Source organism: Oryctolagus cuniculus, chromosome 18 (genome assembly GCF_051225735.1).
Source record: "Oryctolagus cuniculus isolate XC-2025 breed Fujian yellow rabbit chromosome 18, ASM5122573v1, whole genome shotgun sequence".
Lineage (NCBI taxonomy): Eukaryota > Metazoa > Chordata > Mammalia > Lagomorpha > Leporidae > Oryctolagus > Oryctolagus cuniculus.
In genome coordinates, this window is record NC_142884.1 from 30375514 (window position 1) to 30389182 (window position 13669).

At 49.3% G+C, this 13669-nt stretch overlaps 1 long non-coding RNA gene across 6 annotated transcripts in view; it reads left to right on the forward strand.

The window, feature by feature from the left end:
* LOC103352338 (uncharacterized) overlaps positions 1-13669 on the forward strand; it is an 88322-nt gene that overhangs the window by 41279 nt on the left and 33374 nt on the right. The window contains exon 4 of one of the 6 annotated variants that reach the window (XR_016224502.1): positions 3026-3428. The exons of 4 other annotated variants lie outside the window; for them this stretch is intronic. This is a non-coding gene — a long non-coding RNA (uncharacterized LOC103352338). Of the gene's footprint in view, positions 1-853; positions 2832-3025; positions 3429-13669 lie in introns of those variants that run through there. One more of the 6 variants, XR_016224501.1, reaches the window with a different exon arrangement.

Genomic DNA, 13669 nt, shown 5'->3' on the forward strand with positions numbered 1-13669 from the left:
GAACCAGAAGATGGAAGATCTCTCTGTCTCTCTGTCTCTCTCTGCCTCTCCTTCTCTCTCTGTGTAACTCTGGCTTTCAAATAAATAAATAAATAAATCTTTTTGAAAAAAATGTATCCAGGTCCCAGACAGCTTGAGCCTGAGGGGTATTTTCTCCAGACACGAAAGATTGGGCTAGACAACAAGAAGGCGAATATTTCCCCTAGAGGCTGTGTTGAGAAACAGGGAAGCAGGTCTCCCGTTGTTGTGCTTGGAGAGTTAATCTCTCCTTCCTTCTTTCTTGCTTCTCACTGGGAGTGTTGTCCTCATCAAGGGAGTATCTTCCTTCTCATCAAAAAAGGAGGGGAGTAGAAAGATATTTAATTTTACAGTGCAGGGAAACAAATACGATTTATTTATCAGTATAATTAGGAGCGGAGACAAAAACTCATCTCAGATGTGTTTGAACATTTTATTGCTGCAGATATTGTCTTTCAAAACATCTTAAAATCAAGCCATGAAGCGGCATTCACATTCCCCAATTACCACCAGGACCCGTTTCCCTGGGAAGGTACAGGCTGTGAGAAGCTGCCACAGCTGGATCATGTGCACTTTATTCATTAGGCTGTAACAGGAATTTTACCATTTTCCATAAAAGTGCCATTTCAGGGTCCAGCAACAAATGAGCCAACGCTCCAACAGGTGTGAAATTCTACACCAGCATATGCATGAGGGAGCAGAGTCGCACCTCAAATATTTAGGATAAAACTCTTTGATGATGGCATGAAAGCAAAGCAGGTGTTAACTCAGTGCAGGATTTGTGCTGTCATCTGGGGATGCTCCTGTGTGACTGTGGCTTTTCTTGCCTCAGCAGACTGGGTGACTGACCCCAGTCCCATGAAGGCCAGCTGGGCAGGCTCTGGGGCCGAGGTGACTGAGGACAACAGAGAAGCGGGTGAGGAAGAGCCCCTTGTTGAGGAACTGAAGTGATGACCGTGCCCCTGGCCGCGTCACCTGCGACATCTGGCTGTGCAAGGAGCTGCTGCCAAGGCGAGGTGGTTTACATCAGACGCGTGTTGATTTTGTGTGACTTCCACGCCCTCTTCCAGCAGAAGGAGCCCGGCACCCTTTGGGAAGATACCCCTGTTCCGCTGCATGCAGGCAGGCTGGGACTGTCAAGCAGGGCACCTGCCATGCTCCCTGCATTAGACAAAGGACAGGCGCGTAACAAAAGGGACGGGAGAAAAGGTGGTTTCTCTCTTGGGACTTTGACTCTTAAGAGATGTGAAGCAAGTGGATAGAATGATTGGTGATAAGCTTCAAATTATCTCTGACTGCCTGGGTCCCTGGAGTGGTCTTGTTCCTGTTTTCGTTTGTGCTTGTTGTCCAGATGTCCCTTTGATTGGGTGAATTCTTGAATACATTCCCACCCTTAAGTTAGCCAGAGTTGACTTCCGTTGCTTGCAATTAAAGAACCTTGACTGATATAAAAATAACAATGGCAACAACAACAGAGGCAGATGTTGTTTATTGAGTGCTAAGAGCTTTACAGATGTTACCTCATCTGATGTTCACGAGGACAATCTAAAGTAGACATTATTATGCTTTTTTTACACTACGCGATATGCAGAGTCATAAGTAGCCTAGGCCAAAGGATTCTTTAAAACCTGGCTTGCGATCCCAGTGAAGGCCCCTGTGTTAGCCAGGATTCTCTACAGAAGCAGACCTGATAAGGTGCATGGATGTAGACACAGCTGTAAGCACAGATATGGATGCAGGAGGAGATTTCTTAGGAGAATTGGCTTACATGATTATGATGGCCAAGAAGTCCCACGATAAGCTGTCTGGAAGTTGGAGAACCAGGAAAGCTGGTGAGATAATTCATTCCAAGTCTGAAGGTCTGAGAATCAGGGGAGCAGTTGATGTTACTGCCAGTCAGAGACCAAGAGCCTGAGAGACAGGGCTGCTGATGTAAATCTTAAGAGTCTGAAGACCCAAGAATCAGCAGCTTGGCTCCAATGTCCAAGGGTAGCTCAGGAAGAAAGGGTTCACCCTTACTTTGCATTTTGTTCTATCCAGGCCCTTGATGAATTGGTTGATGCTCCCCAAATTTGGTGAGGGTGGATCCTGTTATCTCAGTCCACGGATTCAAATGCCGATCTCACAGAAGCACCCTCACAGGCATAGTATTACCTGGTCATCTGGGCATTCCTTTGCTCACGCAGGTTAACACAGAAGATTAGCTGTCATGCCCTCTTGGGGGGCTTCTGACTTCACCTGCACAGTCTTGGCTCAAGTCCCAGACTCAGGTCAAAAGCAGCCTACAAATTCTTTGTACTCTGGGAAACTGATAGGCTTGATTCCAGCCCTCCTTTGAGGGAAGTATTTGTCTTTCTTCTGAATCAGTTGTTTGTGTGAATCAGGAAACTGTTAATGGGGAGAGATAAATGGGAGGTGGAGTGCTGGCTTCATAGAGTCAAAGTTGTACTCAGGGCAGGATGGAGTAGGGAGACGGGACCCCTTCAGAAATGACAGTTCTATTCAAAGATGGAGTTGTGGGCCTGCAGAGTGTCCTTCAGGGCTGGACTCCAGCCATTTGTGGATGAAACCACTCAGTTATCCAAGGCCCTCTGGGAATGGTCCAGTTCAGAGGTTGCAAACTCAAATGCCTACAGTAGTCATGTGATAGCACATAGAATGAAGTGGGTCAGGCGAGAGAACATGGATTCTCTACCATGAAAGAGTGATTGGCCATGTCAAGGCAGTTCCCCTGACTAGCAGAATTTCAAGTCCTCAGAAGTTGGGGATGGAACTTAATTGGAGACAAGGGATCCTTCCATTTATAATGAAAAGAATAATAATTTACTTGCAATAATTCTTAAAAATAGTTGAAAGGATGTCTTGATATATGCTTGTTAGCAGGAGAACTGTACCCCCCTTTCCTCTTTCTAAGTAATTGCTTTAGAAGTCAAAAGTTACAAATTGAGCATTTCAAAAAGTCTGATTTTCTTCTTTGTATTTTTTGTATCACATCATCTTCGCTCAGACAAGCTAACTGGTAGGTGAGAGCAAGATCCCACGAGCTGGGCGCTAAGAGGCACCGTGAAGGTGGATGAGAACATGAACACATCAGCAACTTCTCCATTGTGCAGGGACTTGCCATTCACACAGTGTGTTCCTTTATTCAGGAGACGGCCGCGACTTAGAGTGGTCTATCCCAGTTAAAAGACACTGGACCTTCACCAGCAAGTTTAGCTCTTCAGGTGAGCCAGGACAAGAAAATGTTTCTTTCCTGCAGGCCAAAGCCCGTCAGATGACCTTGTTTATATCTCAGAGCTGGCTTGTAACCCCAAGAGAAGACACTCCATTTTCACTCCAGAGGCGATGATGGTGTGCTGTCATCCCTGCCCAAAGAGCCAAATAGCCTCAATTATTTTGGGCAGGCTGTATTAAATAAAAGATTCTAATCTAATAGTTGTTCTATGTAAATTATTTTAGGAGTCATTTCATTTGAATAACATTTGCATTCACATTTAAATTCTTGCCTTAGTCTGCCTTGTGTTGCTATAACAGTATACCATAGGCTGGGTAATTTATAAAGAAAAGAAATTTATTTCTTACAAATCTGGAGGCTGGAAGTCGAAGGGCAAAGAGCTTACATCTGGTGAGGGTCCTCTTGCTGTGTCCTCCAATTATGGAAGATGGAGGACAAGAGAGCACAGTGTGTGTGTGTGGATATAGACGCACATATTTGCATGTGTGCAAGGGGCTGAGGGGGCCAAACTCATCCTTTAATCAGGAACCCACTTCCACAGTGATGGATGATAACAGCATCCATCCATTCGTGAGGGCACAGCCCTCATGCTCCAATCAGCCCTTAAAGCCCCCACCTCCCCATCTTGTTGCATTGGAGGTCAACAGATGAACTTGGGGGGATACATTCAAGCATTCAACCCATAGAAATTTTTGATTATCTAAAGAAGAAATAGTAGACACAGAGTGGGCTCTCCTCTCTTTCCTAGCCGCTGCCACTTTTTTCAATCCCAACTAAGTGATCTAGGGCCATGTGGGTGAATGGGATTTTCATGATCAAAGTGGGTAGTGTTAAGATTGAATAGGATTTGGCTCCCCAAACTCATGCAGAAGTTTAAAACTAAAAGACTTATGCTGGGGTCAGCATTGTGGCCCAGCAGGTTAAGCTACCAACTATGATGCTAGCATCTTACATCAGAGTACCAGTTTGAGTCCTGGCTTCTCCACTTGTGACCTAGCCGCCTTCTAATGTGCCTGAGAAAGCAGTGGCAGGTGACCTAAGTGTTTGGACCTCAACTAACCATGTGCGAAACCCAGCTGGAGTTCCTGGTTTCTGAATTTGGCCTGGCCCAGCTTGGCTTATTGGGGGCCATTGAGTCGTGAACTTGTAGATAGAAGAGCGCTCTCTCTCTCTCTCTTTCTCTCTCTCTCTCTCTCTCTCTGTGTGTGTCATTCTGTCTTTCAAGTAAAATAAATAAGTCTTTAAAAAAAGCACAAAGACTTCTGGTAGTTGTTGGTGGATTAGCATGGAGACTTGGTATAATTATGGTGGCTAGGAGGTGGGGACAGTGGGAGGTCTTTAGGTCACTGGGGGCTTGTCCTCAGAAGGCATTCATTGTGAGAATATCGGTTATTTAAGCCGAGTTTGGCCTAGCCTCTCTCTCTGCTTCCTGGCTTGCTGTGTGATTGTTCCTCTGTACCGACCTCCATCAGTGCCAGACTAATGGGACCCTCTGTTCCTGAACTGTGACCTCTAAGCCCAAACAAACCCTTTTCCCTCCCAAGAATCTCCTTTCAGGTATTTTAGTTACAATAGGAAAAACTGACTAATAGAGGAAATGGACACCAAGAAGAGGGATCATTATCGTTAGCTCCACCTGCAGAGGTGGACGAGCCTTAGAAATGCACTGACCAGGGAAGGCTGGGAGAGTCTGGAGGAGGAGGCTGGACGTGGAGTGTTAGGGCTGCGAAGACTGGCATGTTGGTGGGACTACAGACGGTACAAGCCATACTAGTGAGCTCTCAGATGGAAACGAGAGTTCTACTTGGAATTGGACTAAAGGTCCCCTATGTTACACGGCTGCAAGGAGCTTGACTTCTTTTGCGTTTCTGTCCTGAGTCTAAGGGTGGCTGACCTTGAAGATGGTGGACTGGTTGGGGTGGCAGGGTGGACTTAAAGGCAGCAAAGGGTTCAAGCTGGCAGCCGTTACTAAGCTTTACAGTGAGCATCAGGAGCAAAGGGAGCATAGCAGCAAGATTTGGAAAATTCACAGCCTGGCTCAGGAAGGAATAAGAGAATGTGTTCATGACGGAAGGCAAAGGAGAAACCCTGTGCTAAGGAGAGTAGTTCTGGTGAGACAGTGTGTGTTAATGAGCAAGATGATGGGAGAGGGAACCCCCAGGCAGTCAAGAGGTCTTCTGGGCAGGTGCAGGCATCACTGTCCCTCCACAGGTCTAGAGCTGCAACTTCATGTCAAAGAATCTCTCCAGGAGAGAAGCCCAGGCTACCCTGCAGCCTCAGGACCATTTCAGGATACTGGCTTGCTGGGTTGTGGCTCCTGCTGAAGGCAGACTTTGATGACGTTCACATGCTGCTGATTTGCAGGTAGTTATGGGTCATGGCTGCATCTACTGACATGTCACAGGGAAGCCCAGGGGTAGGGGCAGGAGGAGCTGTGCTGCAGGGGTGCAGCTGCTACATAGAGCAGTGTGTAGTGAGGCTGTGAGAGTAGAGCTGCAGAGGAGACCCCAGAAAAACGGAGGCACTAGCAACATAAGACGCCTGCTGAGGAGAGCTGCAAGCAGCGGGCCAGGCAAGCCTGGGAAAGTGGCACACATCAGCCTGCAGATTCAGACAGAAATTACAAAGGCCTCACCATCACATGGGGCCTAGGATTTCAACATGTAAATCTGGGGAGGACACAAACATTCAGTCCGTTGCACAGAGGCAAACCAGGGGCACATGCTTTGTCTAAGAAGGGCAGCAAGGGTTCAACACCTCTGCGAGTTTCAACACCTCTGCATCATTTTAAGATAACCGATGCCTTGGTTTTATTTTTTTTGTGCAATTGCTAAGGTTCATTTTTTAGACACCTACCACTGTGGCTGGGTTTGAACCAGGGCCCATGCATAATGTGTGACCTGGGCCAGCCCATTGGGCCCAATGGCTGTTCTTTGTGCCATCTTTGTTGTCAGCAGGTTGGGGTTCTTGACCCAAGGTAGAAAAGCTTTTATAAGGCATTTTGGAGGCAAGCAAGAATTCCATTGTGTTTGTGCTAAACAACAACTATTCCAGGGGCAGGGACCTTTCACAGGTGCTGCCAGGTGCAAGTGGCAATGGGCAGGAGTCTTTAATATGGGAGGTCTTTAACTTGGATATTTAGGAGGCGTCAGTCTGGATACTGGGACCATTAAGCCATAGAATGCTCGGAACAATTTTGGGCTATAATTTGATGCTGTTAGAGTTCCACAAAGGCCCTGGTTTTCCATCACAAGGAAACCAACATGAATGGCTGTGCAGCCGTCCTTGTGCCCGACCTCGATTGCTCCTGAGTATTATCCCAAGGAGGCCTTTGCTTTGGGAAGATCTCGGGGCTCCTGGGAGGAAAGGGCAGCTGATTAGTTAGCATGCACTTTAGGAAGCTGTGCGTAAGGGTTTGTCACACTGTTAGATGCATTTTACAGCTCTCTAAATGGTAAGACTTTCTTGAACTTTTATGTAGGCTATGGGCAGACCATAATTTAGAGTTCTTAAAACAGACTTGCAAATGATAAGGGCTGTAAACTGAGAGGGAAAGCCAGCACATATCTGCCTTGCTAATGGCTGCGACCTAATGCTGCGGAATAGTGTTTATGCAGAGTGCTGAGGGTGAAATTGGCAATGTAATATTAAGGGCAGCAGCTTCTCTGTGGAGTTTCTGTGGGGGCCCATTTACCCAAGGGGAAGACAGGGAGGAAGACACGGAAGCTACTGTTCTCAGCGCTGATCTAGCGAGGTCTCCACTGAACCAAAAGGGAGGCTGTAAGTACACCCTTTTTTTCTTAATTAGATAACTGACTCAGAGTTAATGTAGAGAAAAAAATTATGGGAAGAACAAAATGGAAGAAACAGCACTCATCTTTAAAGTCATCGCCGAAAGATCACAGCCAAGCATTCAGTGTGTGACCTTCCAGTGGTTTCTGTGTGGGTATGTGTGCCCATACGACAATGATGGCCTCCTGTGGAACTCTGGGTCTGGCTTACACCCCTCAGCGATTTAGCGTTCCGTGCCACTGTGTATTTGTGTAATTGTGGCTGTATAGTGCTCCATGCTTTGCAATGAAATTGGACTTCGCCTGTCTTGCTGGAAATTTTGATTGCTTTCAGCTTTCACAGGTGTGAATGTCTCTACCATGGCTATCCTCAGGCACAGCTCATTGCCCATTTTTTATCACTTCCATGGAGTAAGTTTCTAGTTCTGGAATTGATAGGGCCAAAGGCACGCAGTTCTGTGTACACTGGGCCCTGCTCTGCACACACTCCTGTCTTCCCTGCTCCCACAGTCTCAGGCATCCAACCTATGCCAACAGCATCCAAAAATCTCTGTAGCTGGACCTGCAGCTTCAGAGCCCTCGAGCCAACCATCTCCATTAAACATCATCTTGGTATCTTCCTCCTCCTTCCTCCTAGTATCCAATACATTACTAAGTTTGGGGATGCTTCCCCTAAGTATATTGACTGCATATACAAGTTTTCCTTCCTTCCTTCCTTCCTTCCTTCCTTCCTTCCTTCCTTCCTTCCTTCTCTTTCTCTCTTTCTCTCTTTCTCTCTTTCTCTCTTTCTCTCTTTCTCTCTTTCTCTCTTTCTCTCTTTCTCTCTTTCTCTCTTTCTCTCTTTCTCTCTTTCTCTCTTTCTCTCTTTCTCTCTTTCTCTCTTCTCTTCTTCTCTTCTTCTCTTCTCTTCTCTTCTCTTCTCTTCTCTTCTCTTCTCTTCTCTTCTCTTCTCTTCTCTTCTCTTCTCTTCTCTTCTCTTCTCTTCTCTTCTCTTCTCTTCTCTTCTCTTCTCTTCTCTTCTCTTCTCTTCTCTTCTCTTCTCTTCTCTTCTCTTCTCTTCTCTTCTCTTCTTTCGAGGTCCAAGCCACCAGCTGATGTCAGTGGACTTCTTCAGAGACTCCTAAACTCTGCACACTCTGGTTGCAGGTGAATCAGTGTGATAAGTACAATCCAGCCACTGTGATGAGACTGAAAGGATTCTCTGTCCTGGGGAGTCACACCTTAAAAGGGGATTCAGGCTGTGCTTAATTCAAAGAAGGGTGAGCTAGTGGGCCAACCTCTGCATCTGGGGTGTAGAGATTTTTGAAATAAGAAGACCTCCATTCCTCTTCAGAGAGAATCCTTTCTGACCTTACATGTGAGGCTGGCTCTGTCTCTCATTGTCCTCCTTGGAGATAATGTCAGGTTTGGGCAATCTAGTTGGGATCCTTGCAGCAGCAAGACAAGCTGTGGCCCTACGCTGATGTCCACAGCCTGTGAACTCCTCTTCTGTCATCCCCAGAAGCTTCCAGATGCAGGCCGGCTTCTGCTCCCATTGTGGCCCCAGTACTGGCTCTAGCCAAGTGCTCAGGCCGTGCTGGGGGCTGGGCCAAGGTGAGAAGCAGGGCCAGAATCCTTGGCCTGCAGACACTAGTAACTTAGGGAAATGCTCATGTAAGGAAGTCCCGGCTGTTGGCAAAGAGACAGCTGTGGCTTCTGGCATCTGCTGCCTTCCCAGCCACCTGCCTTTCTCTCATCTGTACTCCATTTGAGCATTGTTCAGTAGGCAAGAACTCAACCTGTGTGTTCAGCCCATACGCTGCCTGGCAAGTGTGTGCATCAATGACCTACTATCCCCAAACCAAGGGAAGGACACACAAATCCAGTTGTATAGTAGTTTTCTACCGCTGCTAAACAAATCGCTACACAATTGGCAGCTTAAAGCAACCTACGTGTTTTATCTCACAGCTTCTGCCAGCCGCAACTCTATGCCCAGCCTTATCTGGGCCCTCTGTTCCAGGGCCTGTAACAAGGTTACAGTCACAGCTCCAGCCAGGGCTAGCGTCTCACTTGGTGGACTGACTGGGGAAGGTTGTTAGAACTGAATTCCTTGAGAGCTGTTGGCCTGAGGACTTTGGTTCCTAACTGGCTTTTGGTCGGAGGCTGCTCTCATTTCCTTGCCGCAGGAGCCTCTCCCACAGCACAGCTTGCTTTATCCAAGTGTGGAATGCAAGAAGGAAATTGGGTACATAGGCAAGATGGAAGTCCAACTTTGTGATCTAATCACAGACTTGTTACCCTACATTTTCATCTTCCTCTGTTCTTTTGGTTAGAAGAATGGCCCACCCCAAGGGGAGGGGATTACACATAGCTGTGAACTCAGGAAGGTGGGGATCACCTCTGGCCATCCTGCAGGCTGCCTGCCACCTGTTACCAACCAGGGCCTCCAGCTGAGCAGCTCCTGCCCCTGGAGCTGGATGCCTCAGCACGGGCTGCCACAGCTCCTTTGACTTCATCGTTAGTTCTGTTAACTTGCCAAATTCCCCCAGTTGGCTCATGAACTCTTTGAGAGCAGAGCCTGTGTCTCTCTTGCTTTCTATAGCCATCCCTAGTGTACTGCCTAATGCCTCTCAGGTGCTAAATCCACTTGATAGATGATGAATGGGTGGAGAGCTGAGGTCAGAACAGAGCTATGCCCACTGCCTGCCTACTGCCTGCCTGCACACCGCCTTGGTGAGCGGAGGAGCTGATGGTGCAGAGGACAGACAATGCTAGGCTGTGCTGTGGGCTGTGGCCTCTGATTTTTAGATACTTCTTCAAAGTGCATTTTTGTCCCCCTGGGGAGACCTGGCTACATCAGCCTAACCCCACTTCTAATGTTTCCTAAGCCACTCACTAGGGTTTTCTTCTCCAGATGCTAACGGTGCTTTTAGCTTTTGCTTTAGATCCTACATTCAAAATCAGGGAGGTGTTCTCTCTCCTCTCTCTCCTCTCTCTCTCTTTCTCTCATACTTGTTTTATGTGTTTGAATGGCAGAGTGACAGAGAGAGGAAGAGAAACAAAGTGTGTTTTCTTCCATCTGCTGGTTCACTCCCCAAAGGGCCGTAATGGCCAGAGCTGGGCTGATCCAAAGCCAGAAGCCAGGAGCTTCCCCTGGGTCTCCCACGCAGGTGCAGGGGCCCAAGGACTTGGGCTATCTTCCATTGCTTTCCCAGGCCGTAGCCGAGAGCTGGATCGCAAGTGGAGCAGCCGGGACTTGATCTGGTGCTCGTGTAGGATGCCGGCACTGCAGGCAGTGGCTTTACCCACTATGCCACAGTGATGCCCCATGGATCTGTACATGTCTACGGGAGCACTGTAGTTCCTTCGAGGCTGGACCATGTGCCTCTCACTGTGCCCCTAGTGCCTGCAGGCAGGTGGTCACTGGCAGACATGCTCTTTGGCTGGGGGTCGGGGCCACTCCGAAACGCTTGCAAGAGAATGTGAGGCTTTGATGCGTGCCATTTGAAGCGAGCACATGTGGAGGCTCTGTCTGGGCAGTGAGGGGAAGGGAGGTCCTGGGCACCATCTTGGTAAGGGGCAGGAACAACTTTGGTTTCAGCAAAGCAAATGGAGCAGCAAGAAGTTGGTTTCTGAATCGTCTGAGGAGCTGCACAGAAACAGCACTGAAGGGTTTATTTGTGTCTGTTCTCACAAAGAAATCAAAATGCATGTGGATAATGCGATGTCCAAAGTGAGTTAAAAATAGTGCCGCAGGACAAAGCCGGCATGGAAAGTCCATTAGCGGCTGATCCGCATTAATGACCTCCTGGGAGCCGGGCTGCAGACAGCAGGCGTTGGCGGCAGGGAGCGGCCAGATGCCACCCCTGCACAGTTCCTCGGTGCCAGCTTGGCCTTGGAAATGCATGACAACGTCACTGCCTTTACAGAGTTAACAGCCCCCGCGGCCAGCCTGAGTCAGGGAGGCCTCCCTCCCCGTGTCTGAGCTAAGACACACCCTTGGGGGTACGAGGCTCCAGGACCACCACAGTGGCGTGGGGCGCCCTGCTTAGCTCGCTGGTGCGGGTGTGGGGAGGCACTTTTCTGGCAGGAAGAGAAAATAAGACTCTGGAGGCTTCGGTGGGTGGGAGTTGATGGGGAGCTCCGAGACCAGCACCTCCCAACCTAACAGTGGGGAAGGACCAGGTCTTATAGTTCCGGCAAGCCATGAACCCATACTTTTGCAGACAACAATAAAGCTTGAATTACGAGCAAAATGAAATTTTAAAAAGTCATACAAGCCAATTTGTTATTATTAGATTGAACAGTCAAACTCTGTTACTCTGTGAAATTGCTACTGAGGTTCTAAAGACTTACAATTTCCGTGTTCCATCAGGGTGGCACACAGGCAGTCCTGAGCCAGCAGGCTCCTGCCTTGTTGGACCGCTGTTCCTCTCCTGCCCCCATGCTTCGCTGTGTGCTCATCCGAGCACAAACCGTGGCCTGCCTCTTCCTGTATGGAGCACCCCTGGCACATCCTCTTGGGCCAGAACTGGGCTGTCCATGCCTGCCTCTCTCTTCTCGACCCCCAAGACCACCTCGATGGGGACTTCTCACCTCTCACTGGACACCCCTGACTGGGGCCTCTGTCTCCCACCACATGTGCTCCAACCCTCCCTCCACAAGGCTGCCTAAGAGATCAACTTCCTTGCACACACATTTCCAAACACGTCTCTTACTGGCTGTAGACCTGCAGCAGCTTGCGTGCAGGCAAGTACAGGGCTGAACCCACTACCTAGGTGTGTGGCCCAGCCCCCCCTGGACTACCTGGGAATACCCTCAGCAGCTCCCCCGACCTCTTGCTGTTCCTGGGTGTGCCCCACTCCCTTCTGCCCCCAAGCCTCCAAGCCTTCTCTCAGTCTGTTCCTCTGATCTGATCTGCCTGGTCCGTTTCCACTCTGGAAATGTCTCCATCTGGTTTCATGCTGAGTGACACCCCCTCCGAGAGGCGTCCCTCCTGCCCCACTCCCAGATCCAGTGATGGCACAGAATCCTTGTCATCTTTCCCTCTGGCCCTTGTTGCACTGTAGTTCACAACTTTCTTTGGAGACTGGGCACTGAGCACTTCCTGAGGAAAGCTGTCTGAGTGTGGCATCTGCTGCCCCAGCCCCAAGTGCTGGTCCTGCCCTCAGGAGCCACTGCCCAGGGGGCAGGAGGTACAGCTTGGGGGTCACAGCAACCATGCAATTGGGTTGCACACCTCAGGACAAGTGGGGAGCACCCAGGCGGGCTGGAAGTGGACTGGGAGGATGTCACCTTCAGTGGAGGGACAGCTAGAACCTGGCACAGCCATCCAGAGGACCATTCAGGGCCTGGTGAATGAACACCTGCTCCCTATGCCTCCAGCGGACACCTCCAAGGCACATTCTTCACAGCCTCTCCCCCGGGGCAGAGGGATCCCCAGGTGCACAGCGGTAACCTGATCACTCTCATCATTCTCCTCACCCACCTGGCTTTTTTCCCTCTCCTCCCACGCTTCCTGGGGTCACCTTGCATGCAAATTCTCTGTACCCATGTTTTTTCTCAGGTCTGTCACTGGGGATCCAGAACTAGAACCTCAGGGTCACTGACCTTTGTCACTCACAGTCTAGAGCCAGAAGTTGGAAAAAGTGAACCATGACAAAGGCTCCGAGGAAACCATGTTGGTTGCCAGTGTCAGGGTCAGGAAACATTTCATAGACATAGAGCCTGAGCTGAGAAAAGTGGTCCAAGTGTCAGGCAGCGACACAGCAGAAAACAGCCAGGACTGCCTGGCTTGCCCGTGCACTACGGCGATAGCCACCAGCATGGCTGCACCCAGGCCCTGGGCTCAGGATGCTTCGTGCAGTGCCCCGCTAAACGTCCACGGTGACTCTCTCCGCAGTTCCAGTTTTCTTTAAAGGTAATTTTTAAAGCAGTCACAGAGTCACAGAGGGAGAGGGACAGACACAGAGAAAGGGATCTGCCATCTGCTGGTTCACCTGCAAAACTCAGGCTGGACCAGGCTGAAGCTAGGAGCCAGGCGTTCCATCCAGGTCTCCCACATCGGTGCCTGGGCACCTGCTGCTGCTTTCCCAGGTGCGTTATTTAGTGGGGAGTTGGGAGGGGAGCAGCTGGGACTTGAACTTGTGCACTGATACAGGATGCTGGTGTTGCAGTTCCAGTTTATGGAGGAGGGAATAGGGCCCCCAGGGAGAATCCACAATGTGCCATCAGGGAGAGGAGAGGGACAGGCATGGATCATGGTAACAACTCACTGGGGATTTTATCTGGATTTCCTCTGTGTTGAACTTCCTAGTGGTGGGTAGAGGTTTGGTGCTGCAGGGGACACTTCGTCTCTCATGGGAGTGCCTAGGTTCAGTCCTGGCTAAGCTCCCTATTTTGGCTTCCTGCCATTGTACACCCTGGGAGAGAGTGGTGCTGGCTCAAGTGGTTGATCTCTGCCACCTGGGTGGGAGATCTGGATTGAGTTCCTAGCTCCTGGCTTGAGCCTGGGCCAGCTCTGACATACTGCAGGCATTTGGGAAGTGAACAATAAATCTTTTTTTTTTTTTTAAATGAAATTTCTAGTGGGCCTACTTCATGCCACGACCCATGGCATTTGTGCTTGATATTTTGTCCTAAACAG